The sequence below is a fragment of the Panthera leo genome, chromosome B1 (genome assembly GCF_018350215.1).
Source record: "Panthera leo isolate Ple1 chromosome B1, P.leo_Ple1_pat1.1, whole genome shotgun sequence".
NCBI lineage: Eukaryota > Metazoa > Chordata > Mammalia > Carnivora > Felidae > Panthera > Panthera leo.
The window spans coordinates 1,803,971-1,826,354 of record NC_056682.1 but is presented as its reverse complement, the minus strand read 5'-3'; the positions used below and the strand labels follow the sequence as shown (position 1 = coordinate 1,826,354).

General features: G+C 54.6%; 1 long non-coding RNA gene across 1 annotated transcript; it reads right to left on the bottom strand.

The window, feature by feature from the left end:
• Positions 1-2,975: 2,975 nt before the first annotated feature.
• Positions 2,976-17,218, bottom strand: LOC122216823. The gene is made up of 2 exons (XR_006201137.1): positions 17,151-17,218; positions 2,976-3,307 (listed from the first exon to the last, which is right to left on the bottom strand). It is a non-coding gene; the product is annotated as an uncharacterized LOC122216823 (long non-coding RNA).
• Between the last annotated feature and the right edge of the window lie 5,166 nt (positions 17,219-22,384).

The window sequence follows — 22,384 nt, the reverse complement described above, 5'->3', positions numbered from 1 at the left end:
TCCCAAGTGATCACCATCAGGTGTTGCCCCGAACACTGCTTCTGGGGGCTGCTGCGGCAGATGGTGAAAAGGGACGTGTCAGGGTGGATACGTAGGTGACAGTGACAGGCTCCCTTCTCGACTGTAGTCAGAAAGTGTTTCAAGAACAAGTCTTATTTAAATGTCATTTATGTAGCATTTCCCCCTGAAGGAGTTTCTTCTTCACAGAAACCTAAACCAAAGTTTTACAGTTTCTTTCCATGAGTTTCTTCACTATGAACAATGAATTTTTTTTAATGATTGTACGATATCCTAATGGGAACATTATTTGTGTCTCTAACGTAGAAATTAGTTGATTTAAAATTAAATATGCTTCATTGTAATATAGGTTGCTAAAAAGAATCCTTCAAATAATTACAGTCAGCTTTTTAAAAAAAAATGTATTTGTCGGGGCGCCTGGGTGGCTCAGTCGGTTGAGTGTCCGACTTCGGCTCAGGTCATGATCTCACAATCTGAGTTTGAGCCCCGCGTCGGGCTCTGTGCTGACAGCTCAGAGCCTGGAGCCTGCTTCGGATTCTGGGTCTCCCTCTCTCTCTGCCCCTCCCCTGCTCATGCTCTATCAAAAATAAGTAAACATTAAAAAAATTTTTTTAAAAACTGTATTTGTCAATCGACTTAGGAAGCTTATGTGAGTTTCCGTGACACGTACTGCTTGTAAGGAGCTCCTCCTGGGTGCTGTCCACGTCCTGCCCAGCCTGTTGCTCCATAGACGTCTCCATCCACACCCATTAGGTCCCAGAGGCCCTGGGGACAGCGCCCGTGCTGTCCCCACTGTGTGCCTCCCTTAACACCAGAAAGACACCATCCTCCTGGTAAGTAGCCAGCACTCGATGTGAGGTTCATCAACAAAGAAAGCCATAAATAGAACTGTCACAGAGTCTTACAAACTCATAGGAAGCTCCAGGAATTTTCTGTTGGATTAAAGAATGTGTTGGTTTGCCTCGGCTGTTCACACCAATATTACTTTTCAAGATGATGTCTTCTTTGGGCCCCAATTAAAACAGTTGGCAGTTTTGGAGGGGGCCTAGAGCTGGTGGGTCAGGAGGGAGCCCAGGCTGTAGATGAACCGACGTTCCGCGAGGCTCTGATCTTCACCCCAATGCCTGGTTCATGTTTCCTCTTCGTAGTACAGAGTGGAGTTTTAGGAGGGCCATCACACTATGTGTGCAGAATTACAAAGTCCAAAGCCAGGCGTGAAGAAGCATCGATCCCAAGATGCTTCTTCATTTTGAAACACATCCCAGTAACACTGCTGTCTGGCCACCAAGAGCACGGTGCTGCATGGTGTCGGAAGACGTGAGAAGTGGTCCACGCCCAGCGTGTCCGGGAGAGAGCTACGAGGTTTCAAGCGTGGAGATACTCAGTGAATAAAAGAAAACTAAAACCAACTTAGGTAACATAGTCTGTGTAGTTTAGAAATGGACGGGGTAGGAGTGCCTGGGGGGGGGGGGGGGCCTCAGTCAGTTGAGCAACCGACTTTGGCTCAGGTCATGATCTCACAGTTCATGGGTTCAAGCCCCACTTGGGGCTCTGTGCTGACAGCTCAGAGCCTGGAGCCTGCTTAGGATTCTGTCTCCCCCTGTCTCTGTGCCCTTCCCTGCTCGCTCACTCTCTCTCTCTCTCTCTCTCTCTCAAAAATAAACATTAAAAAAAAAAAAGAAAGAAAAGGAAATGGACAGAGTGGCTGGTGACATACTTTGGTGAATAATTTGATGTAAGCGGTGCCCTCCGGTAGGTCCAGTGGCATTGATTGGGGTTTATGTGACCACAATACAATGTATGATTTTTATTTTTTATGAAGGAGATTCCTAAAAGCGCAGATGAACTGTAACACAGGCTGACCACACACTAGTAGCGATAAAAACGATAGCTAACATCTCTTGTGCCAGGCACGGTTCTCCTGTGATAAATCATGCAACCATGCACAACCCTCACCACCGTCCTGTGAGGCCCTTGCTTTCACTAGCCCCATTTTACAGAAGAGGAAAGGAGATGTGAAGCAATCTCACCCACATCATACAACGAACCAACCACGTGGCTGGTAAGTGGCAGAGCCAGAGTGGGACCAGCGCCCTGGCTCAAGTGCACCTGGCCCAGAAGCACCACGCCCAATGCTTCTGCACGCGCTACTGATCGCGCCCGAGGGGACTTCCGTCACAGCCGCGAGCTGGGCGGACTGAAGCCCACACTGTCTCCAAATGCTCTGTCGGTTGCCCAGGGTGTCCCGTCCCCGGTCCTAGTAACTCTGGGTGCCCCACCCAGCTCTGAGAATAAAGCAGTCAGCGGCGTGCGCGCACCTGCTCAGAGCGCTTTGGCGGGAGTCATTTAGGGCGGTTACGATCTTTATAACTTTAGGGGGTGAATCTTTGGCAGGGCTCACTTGCACCAAGTAAAATTTCAGAGAATTTCCTGAATAACAGGTGTATGTAACAGCTCTTCCTAAAGTCCCGAGGCCAAGGCTGGTGAAGGAGGCTCTGAGCTGTTCCCAGGACACCTGCGCCCTCGTGCAGGTCTGTATCTTAGATCCTGGGCTGACGGGCTCCTCCTGCCCCAAGCCAGCTTGGTCAGCATTTCAACTACGATCCCCCTCCTTCTTGAGCTCCAGCCCCGTGCACCCCATCCGGTAGAAACCGCTTGCCTCCCTTTCCTGTGAGGTGGTGTGGTCTGTGTTCCCAGAATGTCTTAATTTAGCTCCACCTAGTATCGCCCCTCATCTGCCCGTGCACCACCCTTTTCTAGAAGAACGTGAAATTCGGGACAGAAGATTTCATTAGTCATTCTGTCTTTAGCACAGGGATGGGTTCTCCAAGCACAACCAGTAAACGCTGGATGGATGGGTGGATGGGTGGGTGGATGGATGGATGGATGGATGGCGCTAACTAGGTAAACAACGAAAAACAAACTCTGAAAACACATGAAGGTTCGGAAGCTGTACCAAGGGTGACACACATTACAGTTTTATCAAGGAACGAGGATCCTGCTCACAAAAAGAGTTCTTGAAAGGGATTGGGGGTTGAAATAAAGATGGGCTTTCTAATCTCCTCCACAACTATGCCGGGTTCTCCATTTCCTAGATAAACGATACTGCTCTGTAATCCTAGAAGATGCGGGTGGGTTTTAATTACAGGGCTGCTCCGGGCCCGGCCCGCTCCTCGGTGCCGGGGTTCAGCGGAGCACGGCCTCAAGCCAGGTCTTTTGCAGCAGTGACACATCAGCCTTCCAGTTGATGCAGGAGGAGAAAAGGGCCTTGCCTCCGCGGGTCAGGGAGCTGAAATCAAAGGAAAGCTTGTTTTCAGTAGAAGAAAAGGAAGCCAACACACAGAGCAAAACCTAGGAGATGGAAAGAGAGGCCCCTGGATCGAGCCGTGCCCACAGCCAGCTGCACCCCGGGGCTTCTGACGTACGTGAGCTAATAAGTTCCATCTGTAACCTATGCTGACTTGGGTGGGATTCCCGTCCCTGGAAACCGCAGTCAGACTGGCTGAAAACAAGAACCGCATCGCCCAGGGGTTAAGCGGGACGTTTAGAGAGAACCGGGCACAGCACAGCTCCTGCCGGGAAAGCATGCACAGCGAGGTTCCCGCCCCGACAGCAGCACAGAAAGCCTCGAGCGGGACGAAGGAGTGCGAACAACCCCACCCGTGTACCCAGACGAGCCCCCTCGCGATCCATGCGTGAGGACAAGTGTCACCACCGTCTTGATTCAGTAAAGGAGAAAATGCCTGAAGCCCAGACAGTTCGAGTTCCTAGTCTCAGAAAACCAAAAAAATTAGCAACAGACCCAAACCACGGCAGCCTTCTCTTTTCCCATCTCTGGAGCGTTGACTGCGTGGCCTCAGGAAAACCTGCCCGGGCTCATTCCATGTGTTCACCAGCGGAGCGGGCCACGGGAGCCACGGGGGCCATAGGGGTGAGCACCCCTGCCGGTCAGCCCGAGGCGTCCTGCTCCAGGCGCTGTGCTCCCGGCTCTGAGGGCAGCTCAACAGTGCTGCGCTCAAGGCCAAGGCATCGCGGGCCCTCTGGGCCTGCGTCCTTGGCCGTGCTGGCAGCTCGGAGCCCGGAGCCTGCTTCGGATTCTGTGTCTCCCTCTCTCTCTGCCCCTCCCCTGCTCACGCTCTGTCTCTCTCTCAAAAATAAATAAACATCAAAAAAACTTAATAAAAAAAAAGAATGCAAACTCAAAATCTGTTGAAATAGAAGCATCTATCTTTCTTCGTGGGTCAAGATTCAAGAATCATGGATTTGGCCCAACATACAAGTGTGAGCACTAAGGTTAGAGAATCACTGAGAGTCTGCAAATTGTAGCTATAAAATGCAGTTCTGAGCAGTATTTGGGTGAACCTGGCCCTTTCCGAGTAAATCTGTTCCGTGCATACACTGAAATAAAGTGGAGTGTCCCACAATGACGGAAAGCCGGCAAATAAGAGACTCCCCGTGCCAACTCAATCCCGGTTTTTCTCAGTTGTGCTGTTAGCTTCCCATGGATCCCTCAGCACTGATAAATAACGAACAATGTGCATTCGTTGGCTCATTCCTCGTTGATCACGTTGCACACCCACAATGTAGCAGGAAGTGTACGACGTACCAGGAAGCACCGAGGAACACAACAGGCGTGGCCCCAGGCCCCATGGCCCTCACGGGCTCGTGAGGAAGGTGAACCTAAAGCCGTCACATGAACTCTAATGGAAATACAAACCGTGGCGGGTGCCATGAAGGAAACACGCACTTCTGAGAGTTGATGATGGTGGACGGGATTCCTACTCCTACTCTGGGATGGGGAAAGAGTCCTCCGAGAGTGTGGAAGGTAGGCTGACCGCTGAGAGGGGTAGCAGTTAGCAGGGAAGGCGGGAGAGAGCAGCCACGGGGAGGTCCTGGGGTGAAAACAAGCCTGACCGGTTCTAGAAACAGAAAGCGGCTGGCTGTACCAGCCACGTCCATGGAGCCCCTCCGTCTTGGTTACAGTGGGGAGCCACTGATGGTTTGTGAGGAAGTGCAGGGAAAGTGACCTGGCAGCGACCGTGCTCAGTCCTGTGTTTTAGAATGCTTTGTGTCCTGCTGCACAAATGGAATTCACTAGACTGCTTTTAGACTACTCTCGTGTCTGCCAAAATCATTATATACATGAAAATGAGCTAATTTACATTGCTATGAATACATCTCAAAAACACAACTTCAAATTTTTGAGGGTTTGCAGTTGGTACAAAGATACCGTGCAATACCGTCCACATCCTGCACATGAAGTAAAATCCTGTAGGTTGTTTACGGGATGTGAAAAGAAGAGGCAGGAATCTGGCATAGAGGTTACTTCCCAAGAAGGAAGGAAGGGGACGTTTTCCCAGCTTGGTATCATTTGGTTTTTCTGAAAATTTAAAGCATCCAAGGCAAAGGATAACTTGTCTATTTCCTTTTACACATCGTTTATGGTGTTTGAGATATTTCACAACTTAAGATGTCAGATGTTCCTCTGTTTGTTTAAATGGCTATCAGTCCTTATCAATTAATGAATCTGGTTTCACTGAAAATTAATGGAAGCCATACGACCTTAATCATAAGTAAGTAGATTTAATCAACAGATAGTAACTTCCTTCATTGCTAGTGCTGGAGTGCTTGATTAACTTATTCAGGATGCTTAAAATTGTACCGGAATTGAGATATGGTGACATTAAATAAAAACTCACATTTTGTCATTTTCAAAGTTTTAAGCTCTTGGATTTATAAAAGGGAGCCTTGTCCAAGATCAGACCGGATACCTACAGAGTGTAATTAAAACCTGTGCAGAGTCCTGGGAGGTGGTGGGGGGGGCACCTGGGCGGCTCAGTTGGTTGAGTGTCTGACTTCGGCTCAGGCCATGATCTCACGGTTAAGTTGGTGGGTTCAAGCCCCGTGTCGGGCTCTGTGCTGACAGAGTGGAGCTTGCTTGGGATTCTCTCTCTCCCTTTCTCTCTCTGCCCCTCCCCTGCTCAAGTTCTCTCCCTCAAAAATAAACATTAAAAAAATTTTTTTAAACCCAACTATGCAGAGTCCTAAGCCAGTGCCCTAGCTATCAATGTCACTGTTGATCTACTGTTGTTGATACACATTGAAAATAAGGTAGAAACCCTTCTCTCCAACTTCTTGGTTAAGACATAATGCATTCTTTCCTTCCCACTGCACCTGCATCACCAACACATCCAAAAACATCCTCAAAAAGAGGATGTTATTTAACTTGTACTTCCTCCTCGGGCATGGGCTGTTCCCGAACAGTGAGTGTGGACTGCCGTGGGTCCAGGGAAAACGCCTGCGGTGTGCTTCAGGTCACGGACGGCCACGCAGAACAGGCTTTCTGCCCAGTGTCCAGGCGGACGTGAAGTGCTAATTGCTCTCACTGCTATTTTAGCCGCTACCTTTGAAGGAGAAATCAAGACAAAAGGTCTGACGAGCGTGAGTTCACGTGCGTGAGCAACCAGGCAGACCAGTGGGCGGTCCAGACACAGCCAGGTGAGTGCAGATGTGGACGCTAAAGGTTCATAGTTCTGGCCCGAGATTGAATCTGAGGAGCCTTTGTGCTGTTATCTGCTGTCTTTGCAAACGCTTTGAACATCGGACTGAATGTGGTTTCTAGATGAAAGTCGCCAACGTCTCGACTTGTCTTCATTTTGTCCCTGGGAGCATGAAGCTAACGCGAAGTGAGCTCAGGGCAAGAGAGGAAACCAGTCTCACGAAGGTGATGATTGTAGAAAAAAACAAACAGTCCCACTTTGCAGATGCAAAATACAGTAAGACATCGGAGTGGCTCTGGGGTGTGTCCAGCGTTTGAAATTCCAGGAGGACGTGGACAGTTGCTGTGTGTCAGGCCTGGACAGAGGCGACGGAACCAGTGGCGATGAGCCTCCCCGCACAGAATCGCAGCACAGCTGGTGTCTCCTCGTGGGGAGGGTCAGTGCTTCCTCGGCAGGCGACCTCTCACAAGGAGCCAAGGCCACACGCGGGGCGTTCCTTCCACGGACGCTCAGCCTCTTGTCCCGACACGTAGCCTGTGTTTGCAGCCACCCTTCCGTTCGGGGGTCTCTGCGAGCCGCCCGGCCCCTCACAGCCCAGCCCCCCAGCGACAGGAGCTCCAGAAAAGGGCTTTTGGCTTTTAGAGACGTTTCTGTGGACGCCAGGACAGAGTGTGGACCCCTTCGGAGGTAATGCAGTGCTTTGTCAAACCGCCTTAACCCAGAGTGCAAGACCCGCTGAAAGCAGGTGGGGGGCGGGGCGGGCCTGGGGGCCGCGGGGCTCACACAGGCTCCCTGTGCGAGGACCTGCCGCTCAGAGACCCGATTACCTCGGGAGACCTGCGCCTGGCATGTCCGAAGCACTCACGACGCGGACGGAAGCCCCACTCTGGAAAACCAGAGCTCTGAGGACAAGGACTTCCCACAGCATCCCTATCTGCAAAGCCCTGGGATAACAGACCAGGAGTTTTACCAACAAGTTCCGTCGTGTTCATAGGCCCTGGTTAAAAGCTACGTTCTCGAAGTTTCCAAGCATTTGTGAAAACGCCTCGACCACAGTGACTCTAGAGACCAAGATCACAAGGCGGCACATGCCACTTACAGAGCAGTATGTGGGTGTGTGTGCACATGTGTGCGTGTGCACGCATGTGTGCACATGTGCACATGTGTGTGCACGTGTGCACATGTGTATGTGGGTAGGCGTGCACATGTGTGTGCGTGTGCACGCATGTGTGCACATGTGTACATGTGTGTGCATGTATGTACGCGTGTGTGCACTGTGTATGTGGGTGTGTGCATGTGTATGTGGGTGGGTGGGTGCACATGTGTGCTGTGTGCACACGTGTGCACATGTGTATGTGGGTGGGTGTGCACATGTGTACATGTGTGCACGTGCGCATGCACGTGTGTGGGTGTGTGCACATGTGTACATGTGTGTGCGTGCGTGTGCACATGTGTACGTGTGTGCATGTGCGCGTGTGTGTGCACATGTGTGTGTGGGTGGGTGTGTGCACATGTGTACGTGTGTGTGTGTGCACACGTGCATGTGGGTGTGTGTGTGTGTGCACGCATGCACGTGTGCACACAGGGGAAACCACAGAAAAACATTGAGAAAAATACCAAAAGGTCTAAAAAGCTTGTTCATGGCAAGATGATGTGACTTCTCTTTTCATAACTTTTGCTGCCCTCAAATTGTCTATCCTCAAGAGGTACTACTTTGGGAATCAGAGACATTATTCTACATGCACACCCCTCTATGCACAGATGTGCACATATGCGTGCCCGTGTGTGTGCACACTTGTGTGTGTGTGTGTGTGTGTGTGTGTGTGTGTGTGTGTGTCCATGCACAAAATAAAACAACACTGACTCCGGAAGGGCCCCAAGAGGAAGGGCCCTCGGTGAAGAATTCAGTGAGATGGCCAGGCTTTCAGGCTTAGGGTCCTGAAAAGAAAACGTCACTTTCAAAAGTCAAATTCTGCTAAATCCGGGGCCTGCTGTGGGCTGCAGGTTTGCAGGGAAAACACTCTCACACAGCCTGCCGGATGTCAAAACGTCCAGCTCCAGATCCCGTCCCCAAACCCAGGCCTCTGGGGACCCCGATGGCCCCAGTTCTCCAGGCGCCCTGCCTTTCACTTCAACAGGGGAAACTGAGACCAGACGGGTCAAGTGACTGCTCCAGGCCACACAGCGAATCAGCACTGATGCTGACCCGGACTCACGACCCCAGTGTGCCCTGCTTCCTGTGTGGTGTTCTCTCAATTCCAGGAGGGCGGAAGTCTAGGATCCAGCCGTTTGTACAGATTCCTACAAAGCCCACGACACCACGGAAGACAGGCCACGCGGCCAGCAGTGCATCACACTGACAGCTGCTAGAGGCTTCGGGGCCGAGGCTGGTGCCTCCAGGAACAGGTGGTAGCAGGACAGCGTGAAAAGACGCTACCATGCCTCTGGGCCTCGTCCTGTCTGCCGCCGAATGCCACCTGCCGTGGCGGGGGGACCGGCGGGGGGGGGGGGGGGAGAGCTCCACGGGGGGTGGTGGGGGCAAGCGCCTCTCAGTTCACACCCCGTGTCAGCAGACCCAAGGCACCCACAAACCACCAACTAGAGCCACGCCCGAGTGGCATGAGATTTGGGACCACGGTCTCCCCATGGCCTTGGGGCTGCTCCTGGAGACATACCCCAGGTGCCTGGAGTTCACTCAACGTTCCCCCTCGTGGTTCACAACCTTTGGTTCATAAACTGGGCTTCTTTCTCCCATCCCAGTATTTCTCCTTAAAAAACCCAATGGGGTGCCTGGGGGGGCTCAGTCGAAGCGTCCGACTTCGGCTCAGGTCATGATCTCGCAGTCTGTGAGTTCGAGCCCCGTTTCGGGCTCTGTGCTGACAGCTCAGAGCCTGGAGCCTGCTTCCGATTCTGTGTCTCCTTCTCTCTCTCTGCCCCTCCCGCACTCATGCTCTGTCTCTCTCTCTCAACAATGAAAAAACACTTAAAAAGTTAAAAAAAAAAATCCAACCTTCACATAAGGTCTCCTTAATAAATAACAAAAGTGCTTACATCAAAAGCGAATCATGCTGTCTGCCTGCCTTCAGGAAACGAAGAGAACTGTTCTTTACATCTCGGCTTCGTGATCAAAATGACAACACACGTGGCTAAAATTACCGAACCCAATCTCCACGTTCGGCCAAAGCGGGGTTCCCGCCAGCTCCCGGGGCAGTGACCGTGCAGGTGAGCGCCCCATGCAAAGTGCCAGGACTGATGAATGAGAAGCTGTGGCATGAACTAAGGCACAGACTTTTCTTGCCCCGGTCACGTTTCACAGCTGCTGTCTTGTCCTGGGACAGAATTCCACAGCCGGCATCCATCCTTCCAGGGCAGAGGGCGGGGGAGACCGGCTCTCCCCTGCACCAGGAGCTCTCCGCCCGCCGAGAACACGATCCTTCTGGCAGAGACACAGCCCACGCACTGTCCAGGGCTCTGCTGGGTGGGCTTCCTTCTCACTAAGTCATGCATTCGTTCGCAAACGCACACTGACGGAAGCCCACGAAATGCCGGGCACAGATGACAAGGAACAGGCCACGAAGAATCCTGGCTCACAGGCTCCCGCTGCAGGGGGGACGCCCAGCCCTCATTCATCAGCCCCCCAAGCCCACCGGGTGCCACCCCACACGGGCCGGGTGCAGGACGGGTTTCCCGGGGCTTCTGGTCCGGGAGGCGAGACAGACACCCCCTGCCACCCGTCCCCAGTGACTGAGTGAATGATCACAGATGGGGGGAGCACGGGGGACAGACCTCCCCGGCACGTCCAGGGACGCTTCCCAGAGGAAGCCAGGTGTACCTGGGGGCGAACAGGACGAGCAGGACTTGAGGCCTGAAGACGCGGTCCCCGCACACAAGCTGTAAGATGGGCACGGGGGCACCGAGGGAGCCGCCGGCAGGCCACCAGGAGGAACGGGGCCCGAGGGACACACGGCTGGCACGCCCTGGCCCCCCGGGTCCAGCCCGTCCCACGCTGCCCTCCCCAGGGGAGGCTGACCCCTTAGCATCCTCTGGACCCGAGCGGCCACATTGCAAACAGCAGCTGCCGGTTCTCATCCTCGTGACACCCACGCCTGGATTCCCGTGCCCACATGGCGGGAGGCGGGGGGGTGTCACTGGAGCGCCCAGCCGGAGGGGCCACCAGAGACAGCGGCAGTGCTCGCCGGCAGGCGCCCCAGCCTGGGTTTTGGAAGGGCGTGTGAACCTGAGGAGGATCTGTTTGCATTTCCCTCAGCTGAGTGAGGCACAGAGGACCGTCCCTGCAGATCCCTGCAGAGTGTGACCAAAATAAACCCTGCTGTTTCGAGCGGGCCTTCTGGAATGACTGGTTATGCACCCCCCACCCCCCACCCCGGGGCTCTCGGCCAGGCAGGGCGCTGGGTCGGAAGGACATCCAGCAGCTGAGCAGGCGCCTGGCAGCCAGCGGGTCCCCGGGGGCCAGGCCCCTGCCCCGAGCCCCCCGTGACGGGGCGGCAGAGGGGCTGAGGGCACGGCCAGCCTCGCCGAACCGACGGCCTCGGGGCGGTCTCCACGCAGGTCTCAGTGATGCTGCTGAGGTTTTTCTTGGTGGCGCGATGGAACGAGAGGAGACAAGGTCCGGGAAGGAAGCAGTCGGTTCTCAAGCGACACTGGGACCAAGCAAATATCAAGGAACCGGGCCTTGCTGGGGGCTGGGGTCAAAAATAAAACGGGCCCGTTTCCCAGCCTCTCCAAGAGCGTCAAATTAAGGAGCTTCAAGTAAGGGTCAAACCCAGATCCTTTGCGGAGGCCTCGTAAATGTCGGACGGGGCGCCTCGGCGTCTCTCAGACAGGAGTCCCCTGAGGCGCTCCTGCCTCGTGGACACTAAACTGCAGCTTTTGGGAATTTCAGGGACTTTTTTTCCGAGCAGCCCTGGCCCAGCGGAGGTCCAAGGTAGACCGAGGGCTCACGCCAGTAACATTCGTGACCGCTGCTTCTGTCAAACGGCACGAGTCCCAACGGAGCCACAGGTGGCCCCCCACGTCTGCAGCACAAACAGGAAGAGGCACCACCAGCGTGGACTCCGTGGGACAGAGACAGCACAAGACGGAAACAGGAAGCAGGCTGAGAAAAGCGTCAGCTGCACACACCAGGCATTTCTTCTGGACAAGAAAGGGTGACTTCCAAGGGAGCGCCACGAATCCAGAAGGCAAGGCCAAGAGCAATGGAAAAATCATCCTCAGGAATTTGAATCGAGCCCTTTCCAGGAACTGCCAGCTTGGGCCGGACTGCAGCGCAGGACGCATGGGCCAGGCTCTGGGGGCCTCCCACATCCGCTCGGGAAGAGGTGGGTGTGACGGGGACGTCCACGTGTCTGCGTGGCTGGGCCCCGGTACCCAGACGCTCCCTCGAGCACCCGTCTGCGTGGCTGGGCAGGCACCGTTTAGAGGGAATGATCGCTTAAGCTGGTGGACTTGGCTAAAGGCAGAACCCCCTCCCTGACGCGGGGGGGCCGCATCCAACAGTCGAAGGCTCGGAGCAGGGGAAGGGAGGTCCCCCAGGAAGAGAGAAGCCTGTCCCCGGACGGCCCTCAGGCTCCAGCGGCGGCCCCCGCCCTCCCCGGTCCCCTGCCCGGCGGCCGCCAGCCCCACCGGCCCCACGGCCACAGGAGCCCGTACCTTAGCAGAAACGAGTCTGTCTCTGTCCAAGTACGAACATCCTGTTGGTTCCAGCCCCAGGGCCCGCGGCATCTGTCCCACACACGTCTGCCACTGCATGTCCGGTGTGGGGCAGGTGGCTTCGGGCATGGGTCCTCACGTGAAGAGCGTGTTCACAAAGCTGCACTCCTGACCAGCAGCCAGGACGGCTCACGCGCACCTGGGCCTGATTTCGGTGACAGGATGCTGGAGCCTGAGCCGGATGCCACGACAGGATGAGGTTGGGGGACCCGACGGGGGGGGTCGTGACACTGCACGCGGGAGGAATAGGAAGTTAGTGGCCAGAGAGTGGGCTGTGGCACAGGGTATTTTCCAAAGATGGCCCCACGGACGTTTCCCTTCCAGCACGATCTTCTCACCACGCGAGAGGACACTCGCCACGGGAGGTGAGGTCCACGTTCCCTGCCTTTGAACCTGGGCAGGCCGGGAGCTGCCGTGAAGTGACACGGTGGGACTTCCGAGCCTAGTCTGGGAAAGGAGGCGCGGACTCCCCCCGGCTCTCCCTCCTCAGGACGCCGTCCTCAGGAACCGTGCCTCGACGTGGACGAGGTCCAGCACACTGAAGCGGCCAAGCTGGGAGAGCACCGGGAGGGGCCGCAGAGAGACAAGGACGCTCCAGGGGCCCCGCCTGCCTGAACCAGCCCCACCCGGAGCCCAGACAACAGAGCTCAAGGCTGTGCGGGCTCTAAGCCACCACGTACCGCACCGCCCGCCGCGTGGTACAGAGACGAGCCGTCCTCATGCCGCAGATCTGTAAGCAGATTGTTCCTGCGTAAAGCCACCCTGAGTCTGCTGACGTTGCTATACAAAAACATCAGAGACAACAGACACTTATCTCTCACAGTTCGGGAGGCTGGGAAGTCCCAGATCAGGGAGCCAGCATGGCTGGGTGAGGGTCATCTGGGTGGCCGACTTCCCGCTGTCCTCACACGGTTGAGACAGACTCCTGTCTTCTCACAAGGGCACGAACCCCATTCATGCGGGTTCCATCCTCCCGACCTGCTCACCCCGAGGCCCCACCTCCAAACACTATCGCAGTGGGGATTAGGGTTTCACATACAGCAGCGCATGCGGGCGTTTGTGGGACAACCAGAGCAACTGGGGTCTCACAGCCCATGTGAAGAATTGTGGGGTGCAGCTTTGACAGTGGGAAGCCACTGACGCCCCAACACGGTAAGATCTGTGTTTGTAAATGACTGCTCTGACCACCGTGTGACAAACTGACCAGAGGAGGCAAGAGTAATGTGCAGAGCCCAGACGGGGGGCTCAGCCACAGTAAAAACGAGAGAAGACGGTGACTCAAAGGTAGCAGGTTCCTCATTCACACACTCGAGGGACCTCACAGCCTAAGACTTCGTAATACAATAGCAATAACAGCATTAACGCTGGCACTGTGCTTATCAGCTTATGAAACGTTTCGTCTACATCATCTTATTTGGTGATTTCCCTTTATGATTCGGTAGATCTCAGCTCTGCAAAATTAACCCATATCCTACTCCATCAAGCCCTAAAGTATGAAGCCCCATCAATTTACATAAATGAAATATCACAATCTAATAACAACATTATATGAAGTTACAAATTACGACTCTCTGCTCTGGCCTTCCTTCAGTTTTCCAGTGTGCCCTAGTCCTCACCACAGGGCCTTTGCACACGATTCCCCCTGGGACCTCACCATACCATCCTCCTTTGCCACTTCTCACCCTTCAGATCTCAACTCAACGTTTCCTTGTTATGTGCTTTCATGGTTTATTCCTTTCCTTCAGAATACTTGTCTTGATCTGTTACTACACAAGAATTCACACAGTCACGTTTACTGACTTTCATCTCCTTAGAGTCCAGGCTGCAAGGGGTTGGGGGACTGGGTCTACTTCACTCATCACCACCCCTAGAATTGTGCCTGACCCACGGAAGGTACTCAGTAAATATTTGTGAAAGGAGGAAATTAATTTTTAATTGGTCAAACATTGCATAAGACAGAGAATGGCTTCAATTTCCAAGGCACTGTTTATTTTAATATCGTTTCCAGCAGGAGCCAGGTTCTTGGCAAAAGATAAACTCCTAGAAGTTTTAATTTTATTACAAAAGTTATTGCTGCTCTTTGCGAACTATTTTGCAAATATGTGCTGGGTACCAACACTGTAATTTCAACATAATTACAATAACTGCAAGAGAAAAACTCCAATCAGGGCCACGGTGGAGACAATAATCCCTTGAACTCCAGAGAAGAGCAGATCTTATCCTGAGTCACCAGGAGAAGATGTGTGAAATGACACGGGGGCTTTCTGCCCTGCAAGCGGACGGCGTCACAGGCGCCTCTGAAGCCCAATGAAGCCACAGTCCTCTCGGGTCACAAAGCTCAGATGTAGGGAGGCTCGGGGGCATTACAGCTGCCTAAGTGATTCCAGATTCCCTGCAAAGCTATTATTACTGAGCAATTTATGCTGTTGGCATTCAGAAAACAACAGAAATATGATTCCAGATGGAGGCGTTCAGAGCTTGGAGAACCTCTGTTTTTCCGGAACAGGAACAAAGACTCCAAAGGTGTATTTTAAGCTAAAAAGAGACCTTTTCCCTCCCACCGCCGTTTGTACCGGGACTTAAGGAGGTGAAAACGGAAGCAGTGGGGACTGTGTGCAAAGACATTCATTGATGAGGCCAGGGCCTCACCACTCTTCCAGATTCTTCTAGAGTCAAGGCTGGGTCTTCCCTGAAGGGACGCCCAGATAGCAAAAAGGCCAGAGGATCGTATACAAAATCTCCCTGCACGCATGTAGTCTCGGGCAGACATCCGCACTATTTTTTTCTCCCTTCCCAAACCGAGATTGCCTTAAACACAAGCAACATCTTACAATTTTGCTCATTCTGTTCTAATTATATTACCAGCAATATCTGTGCAGTCGACACTAAAAGCTCAAGAGACTTCTTACCTCATTAAAATTTTTGCTTAGTTATCCCCAGAAGAGAGGCTCCGAACGCCAATTACCATAAATTTGCAGGCAAGGGCCATCCCGGGAGCAAATCTGGTGGCAGGGGAAGGCTGGCTTCTGTGGTTTTTGGGGTGTGGAGAGGAGTATTCTAATAATAGGACGCCATTAGCTCAGGATAAAAGGCTCAAGGGCAGCGCTGGCACCCATTAGGAGTTCCTAATTAGAGTCTGAGTAACCGCTATTTAATGAGATGGCGAGAGGGGCCCAGAGAACAGGCCGGGAACAGAGCGAACTCCCCACTCCCTCGGCACTTAAGGGGGAAGGGCAGGGAATTAAGAGCCGATGCTCACGCCTTCAGTGTTGTGCGTACAAATGCAGGTTATCCTATTGTTTTTTTTCTTTTCCCTTAACATAAATGTGGGGGGTGGAGATAGAGAATACGGTTTCGTAGGAAACTAAGAGGTGCTGGAATTACTCAAGACCCTCCTTGTTTAAAGGCTCTGGGAGCCTTGGCTCCCGAGCCAGCCCCTCCCCCAGACCTGCCGGGTCCCGCGCAGGGGGGTCCCCAGCACGTGTGGGTGCGGACAGACCGCGCGGCTGGCATTCAAACTCCCCTCCGGACGTCTTCCAGTCGGTGGCGCAGGCAGAGCTGGTTCCGCGCACCGGGTATTTCGACGCCGCTCTTTGTCATGCCCCCACCCCATCGTGATGTCGGGCACGTTCGCACAGGCCACCGGCGCTGGCACGGGGCTGCCCGGCCCGGTCGGGGGCACAGGCTCCGCGAGAAGGGAGCGCAACCGCGGGCAGCGGCGGCTGAGGGCGACACCCTCGGGGCGGGAGTGCGACCCCGGGGGCGGGGGCCGCGGGGGCGGGGTCTCGAGGTCCCGACCTGCGGCCACAGGGCTCAGTGCGGCCGAGGGAGGAGAGACCGCGGGGCGCGTCCCTCCGCTCTCCCGGGTCCCCAGTCCGGGAGGGACCTCTCGCCTGCTTCCGGGGACCCGCGAGTAGGGCGCCGCGCACAGGCCCTGAGAAAGCGGGGATCCCCGGCCGCGCCGGCAGCAAACGTGGCCACAGCGCACTCCCCCCCTCCACGAGCGCTCCGCGGGGGCGGCGGGCCTCCGGGGGGCCTCGGGCTGGGCCGAGCTGCGTGCGGACACGCGTTGGGCCGCGGCGCTCCCGGGCCTCCGGGGGCCGTCTCCTCGGCGGCGGTCACCGCGGGGACAGCGCGGGGCTCGAAGCCCCCCGAGACCCAGCGCGGCCGCCGATTCCCAGCCCACTCCCACCGCACGCCCTGAGGGAGGCGGCCACCCGCTTCCCGGGGGAGTCCCCGCGGATCGGACACCCGCCTCCACGCGGGCGCCCGGGGGCGAGACGGAGGTGCGCCCAGCCCACTGCCCACACCCCCACCGCCAGCAGGGCCACCACGGCCACCTCCCCCCTCGCCCACCTCCCCCCCCTCGGCGGCCACCCCCTTCCCGCCCCTGCTGCCCCAGTCCCGCGCCTCCGGGGGCGTCTGGCCACCGCCTTCCTTCCGCGGGGCCCACCCCTACCTCGAAGCTCCGCGCCTCGCCCTCCACCCCGGGGCCCACCCGAACCAGGACGCTGAGCCCCAGTCGGTGGTCTCCGGCGCGCATGCGCGCGGGCCTCTTCCCGCGCACCTGTGAGAGCGCCCGGGGGCGGGGCGGCCGCCTCCCGCGCACCTGTGCGAGCACCCCGCGGGGTCCCAAGCCTCTTCCCGCGCGCCCGGGAGCGCCCGGGGGTCTTCCGGCTCTTCCTGCGCGCCGGGGGAGGGGGGTCCTCCGCTCCTTCCCGCGCGCCCGCGAGCGCCCCGGGCCCCTCCGGCTGCTGCCCGCGAGCCCCGGGGCCCTCCGGCGCGGCCAGGCCCGGGCCGGCGAGCCCTCCACTCCCCCGCCCCCCGCCCCCGCCGCTGGTCCCCGGGGAAGCGCGCCCAAGCCCGGCCCCCGCGGGGCGGACAGCGGCGCCCGGCACTCACCCTCGTCCGCGGACGCTCAGCCGCTCCGGGGAGCGCGCCGAGGCTCGGAGCCGCGGGGGCGGGAGCGGCCACAGCCTGGGCCGGGCGCGCGTGCACACGGGCGCGCGGCCTCCGGGCGGGAGCGCGAGCCCGCGCCGCCGCGAGTCCCGGCTCGGGGGAGAGGGTTGCGGCTCGGCGCCGGGGCCTCCTCCGCGCGCCCCGCCCGCCCGCCGCCCGCTTAACCCTTTCCAGGACCCCGGGACTTCCTGCCGAGATGCGGGCTGCAGGCGTGGAGGGCGGCGCCACCTGTCCCCACGACGGCCCCACGGCCGATGCTGGGCCCGAGCTGCGCCCCGGTGTGAGTGAATCCCCGCAGCCACCCCGCGAGAAGCGGAGAGCAGGTTCCCGCCGGCGGGCTCGGGGTTTCTGCCCCGACCACACTCTTTTGTGTCCTGCTTCCCCTCCCCCGCTCCTCCGTTACAAAACCGTGCGATAAAATGTAGTGTTTACATATGTTTGCAAAATTGGGGACGCTGCGTTGTTGGCATATTTAGTGGTTAAAAACCTACTGCCTACCTCCTTGCAGATTCCAGGATAAAAGACAAAAACGTTGCGAACGCTCAGAGGAAACTGCTGAACTTTGTTCTTCTGTCTGGAAGTGTGGCCTCAACCATCTCCGGCTCCCTGCAGCTCAGACCTGGCATAGGGCCAAGGGGGGACCCTCTGGACCTCACCGAGAACGTGAAGTGTTAGCTCCACAAAACCAGTGGACAAGGGAGACACTTCCTCTGACTTCAGCTGCTTTTTATTCCTACATACAGCTGCTTCCTGCCCAGGTCAGTTCTAATTAAGACTGGACCCCTGATGGCAAACGCTATTTTTAAGTTTTATGCAAAAATTATGATGATTACATTTCCATAGGCCCAGAGAGCCTCAGACTTGACTTTTTTCAAATTTTGCTTTTGACAGCCTTTGCTGGTTTCATACGCTGCGAGGCTTTTGGATTTCAGCGCCAGAGCTACCACCCTGAGAACATCCTTAAAAAACGTTTTCATTCTGCCAAGTGGAATACTTTACCTCGGGATTTGGATCAAAGGAAGCAGAAACCAAGCAAACTACTGGGATGTATTTTTTTTTTTTTTAATTTTTTTTTTAACGTTTATTTATTTTTGAGACAGAGAGAGATAGAGCATGAACAGGGGAGGGGCAGAGAGAGAGGGAGACACAGAATTGGAAGCAGGCTCCAGGCTCTGAGCCATCAGCCCAGAGCCCGATGCGGGGCTCGAACTCACGGACCGTGAGATCGTGACCTGAGCTGAAGTCGGACGCTTAACCGACTGAGCCACCCAGGCGCCCCGGGGATGTATATTTTTAAATTATCAGTTAACTATACCAGAAGCAGATCTTTTGGGGGCTGAACTCATTCCCATCATGCTCCATTTTTGTTTTGTTCTCTTTACTCCAAAAACATTCCAAAATCTACTGGGATCTTTTTTCGCGGATGTTCTGTTCACCTTCACATGGAGACTGTGTGTCACTAGCTCACCCAGCTCCATTGGCTTAAAGATGCCTGGAGTGGAGTTTTAAACTTATTTCCCAGCAATGCCTCCAGCCCTCACCCCCATTCTTTCAGGGGAAGCTTTAGGCTGACCCACAGCTTTATAGCCTCATCCACGTCCCCCACCCACTTTTGTGGATTAGAATCCAGTGGCCCCTAAGTTTTCCCCAACCAAAGGTGGAGTACTGGCCTGTCTTCTCTACCGTTCTTCAAACTTCCAGAGATCAGGTAATACGTCACATTTAACTTTTCTTCCCGCGGGATCTTACTATGCTTGCCATATACTAGGTTCTTAGTAAATGTTTATTGAATGAGTGAAAAAGTAAATGAATTAACTTAAAATATTCATCCAACCCATATGCCATCTGGTAGATAAGGTGTGTGGGGAACCCCATCCATTTTCAGACTTTACATGTTTTATTTTTAAAAATGTACTGTGGTCCCAATATGGCCAATGGAAATTGCCGTGGAACGATCCATGCATTTAATTAGGAAGTCATTCAAACTACAGGGACATCCAGAGTCCCTGAAATCAAACATGGGATCCAACAATACCCAGAAAAAGAAGGACTTGTCGTAAACATTAAATAACGTCCATTCCAACAGTATTTCAAGAATATTATTATTTTACTATTTTAAATTTTCCACTGCTCAGAAAGAGCCTAACCACGCATGGCACACTTGAAGTGTATAAACGAGCTGTGCAGAGCTGTATGAGGTATAAATGAAAATGTAAGTGAAACTCAGAATTGCCCTGGGTGAGATGGTGTCCGGCCCCCTAATAAATGCAGGGTCTCCCGGCCTGGGCACCAGGCTTAGGGGACTCTGACCCCCATCTGGAAACTGCATGGGGAGAGCAGAGAGCACAGCTTTGGAATTCAACAGATGGGATTTCAAACACCAATGTCACCATTTCTCCATCTTAAGAAATTTGCACAGAACCCCTGACCTCTCTGTGGTCTTCTGTCCTCTTCTGTCTGACCAAGGTGACACATGCAAGGCATTTAGCTCAGTGGGTCTTAACTCTAGCGGGAGGACAGCCCCACTCGTCACCTGTGACTTTGTCACTGCCCCTCTGGCTGAGTGTCAGCAAATACTTTCTGTGTTCCCAGTTCTGTGCTTCTGCATGTCGTTTTCATCACACAACACCCAGTACTTACAGAAGATTCAGGCGGCTGGGCAGTCCAGCATTGAGCCCTGTTTGGATGCTGGACACCGGTTTTCTACTTGTGCTGATGCCAGAGAGCAGATAGTTTCCCCAAAGCTTAATAGCCCATAAGAGTTGATGCACTCCTGCCTTCCAATAAGAAGCAATTAAATTCCAGTAGCTGTCAGGAATCGATCCCGTTGCTACATAGTGCTTTGAGTCTCTTGGCATGAAAAATTAACCAGAATATCTGTGTGTTGGTGTGGAAACATCAGTCCCCGCGGCCTTGAAAAATTCTGCCCGTGTCGTACGAACACGAAGCCATCTCCTACACAGAGCTCCCCGAAATTCCCCTGGCCCCACTGTGACTACCCCCTTCGGCTCTGATGGCTCTGGGTCCGTTTGTAGTGTCGTGTAAGCCATTTCTTCAACATGGTGAATATTCTCCTCAGGCCTGAGTTTTCCCAAGCATCTAATTAGCCCGTGCCTGAGAATGTTACGCGCGAAAAAGAGGAATGTAAGTGCCCTGAAATACTGTTGACGATTGGCCATTAACTGGTTGTGTACTGACCGTGTACTTGTGATGTCACTGCACACATTTTCTGTTACGGACAGTCCCGGGTTTAGGAGAATACCTGAGCGGTCCTGATCTGAATAGGACAATGGAGACCTGTCTTTTTAGCCTCAAGCCCCAGGGCCAGCACTGTGAGCAGATCAAGCTGTGCTCGGTGCTGGTCCAGTCGGTGAGAGGAGGAAGCCTGATTGTGCTGAGTGTCTCCCTCCTGCCGTCCTTCATCACTGTGGGCAGCGGAAGGAGGGGGGCAGGGGGTGCTGGCAGGCCACCAGGAGGCCAACAGTTCCTGTCAAGTGAGTCAGGACTGCAATCCCTAAGGGCCGTGAAGTTCATTAGTGCTGATTCTGGTAAACCTTCTCTTGGAAAAGACATACCAACTGAACAGTTATTTTTAAATACTTTCAAGGCATGTGTTTATCCTGTTAGAGCAAGTTATTTACAATCAAATACGATCTCACATGAATCTTCGCGGTATACCTACACGTAAGCGTGCATGTAACTCCGCAAAATACCCAGGTGTAGATACACGCACTGCCAGAGGGCAGTTTTACAGCTGAGGGAACGGACTCTCTCTCAAAGAGTCCGATGTCACTTTCGTGTCACGTGCGGCCGAGCAGGGATGCTAGTCCTGCCCAACCCCAGGCCCTTCTTCACATTGACAGTGAAACACCGTCTTTCCAAATGAATGAGTCCTATCTTCCGAGTACAGATCAAGGAGGCACAAAACCATACTTCGTGTAACGGGAATCGATGCGTTAAAAATCAAATTGGCTTCCTAGTACATCTCGATGGCTTCATCCTGCCACACGGATTTCCACCCCAAGCCCCAAACACTTTGTGCTGTGAGTGAAGGGTTCACTTTTCCAGCTGAAGCTGCCCGGTGGGTGAGTCGCCCGAGACTGGGGGCGGGGAGGGAGGGTGTTGGCCTTGCAACCTGGGGGGTGGGTCCTTCTCTGCCCTAAAAACCATTCTGCTCAACATTCCTACTTCACACAGTGGGCCTGCAGGAACTTTCCGGAAGGGAATCTCCTGCCGTTTGCCCACTGCTCTAGTAGGTTAGGGCCAGGACGGGAGTTCTCTCCTGGACAAGCAGCACTGGGGACGCCCAGTGGTGTGGGTGCAGCAGGAGGGCCCGGTGCCTTTACCGCCACGCCGGGAAGGCAGTCCCCAGAGCGGGGTGCCTGCTGTTCTCAGATCAGTCTCTTCTACAGCACAGTTGATTTCACTATACAAGGAATGCTCGTGGGGCGTCTGGGTGGCTCGGTCAGTTAAGCAGCAAGGTCAGGATCTTGCGATTCGTGGGTTCGAGCCCCACGTCAGGCTCCTTGCGGATGGCCAGGACCCTGCTTGGGATTCTGTCTCGCTCCTGCTCTCTGCCCCTCCTCTGCTCTCTCTCTCTCTCTCAAGATAAATAACTTAAAAAAAAAAAATCCAGTTAAAAAGAAAACAATGTCAGCAATGCCTTAGGTGAGGTGCAAGGTTAAATGAGACAAAAACCAAAATCAAAATGGAAGCACAGTGTTACTGTCTCCCCACTGATAACACAGGGACTGCAAAAAAAGTTTTGTTTTTTTCAAGTTTTCACACAGTAAAGGTCTAATTAGGAAATCTCAAAAGTATAAACTAAATAAGGACACCTTATCCAGTTAAACCCAACTTAAAGGTTCTTATGGGTCAAGTTGTGTCCCCCCGACCCCCGATAAAGGCATGTTGGAGTCCCAGCCCCTCAGAGCGTGACCTTATTTGGAGATGGGGCAGCCAAACTGAAATGAGCGAGTTAGGGCGGGCCCTAACGCAAGGTGAGCGGGTCCTTCCAGAAGGAGACTCCGTCACAGACGTGGACGGGCACAGAGGGAGGCCGAGTGAAGGCAGAGGCAGAGGCTGGAACGATACGGCCACAGCCGAGGATGCCGGCGAGCTCCGGCCCTCAGACGGCGAGGCCGTGACGCAGGGGTGCCGGCCTGGCCTACGGACCG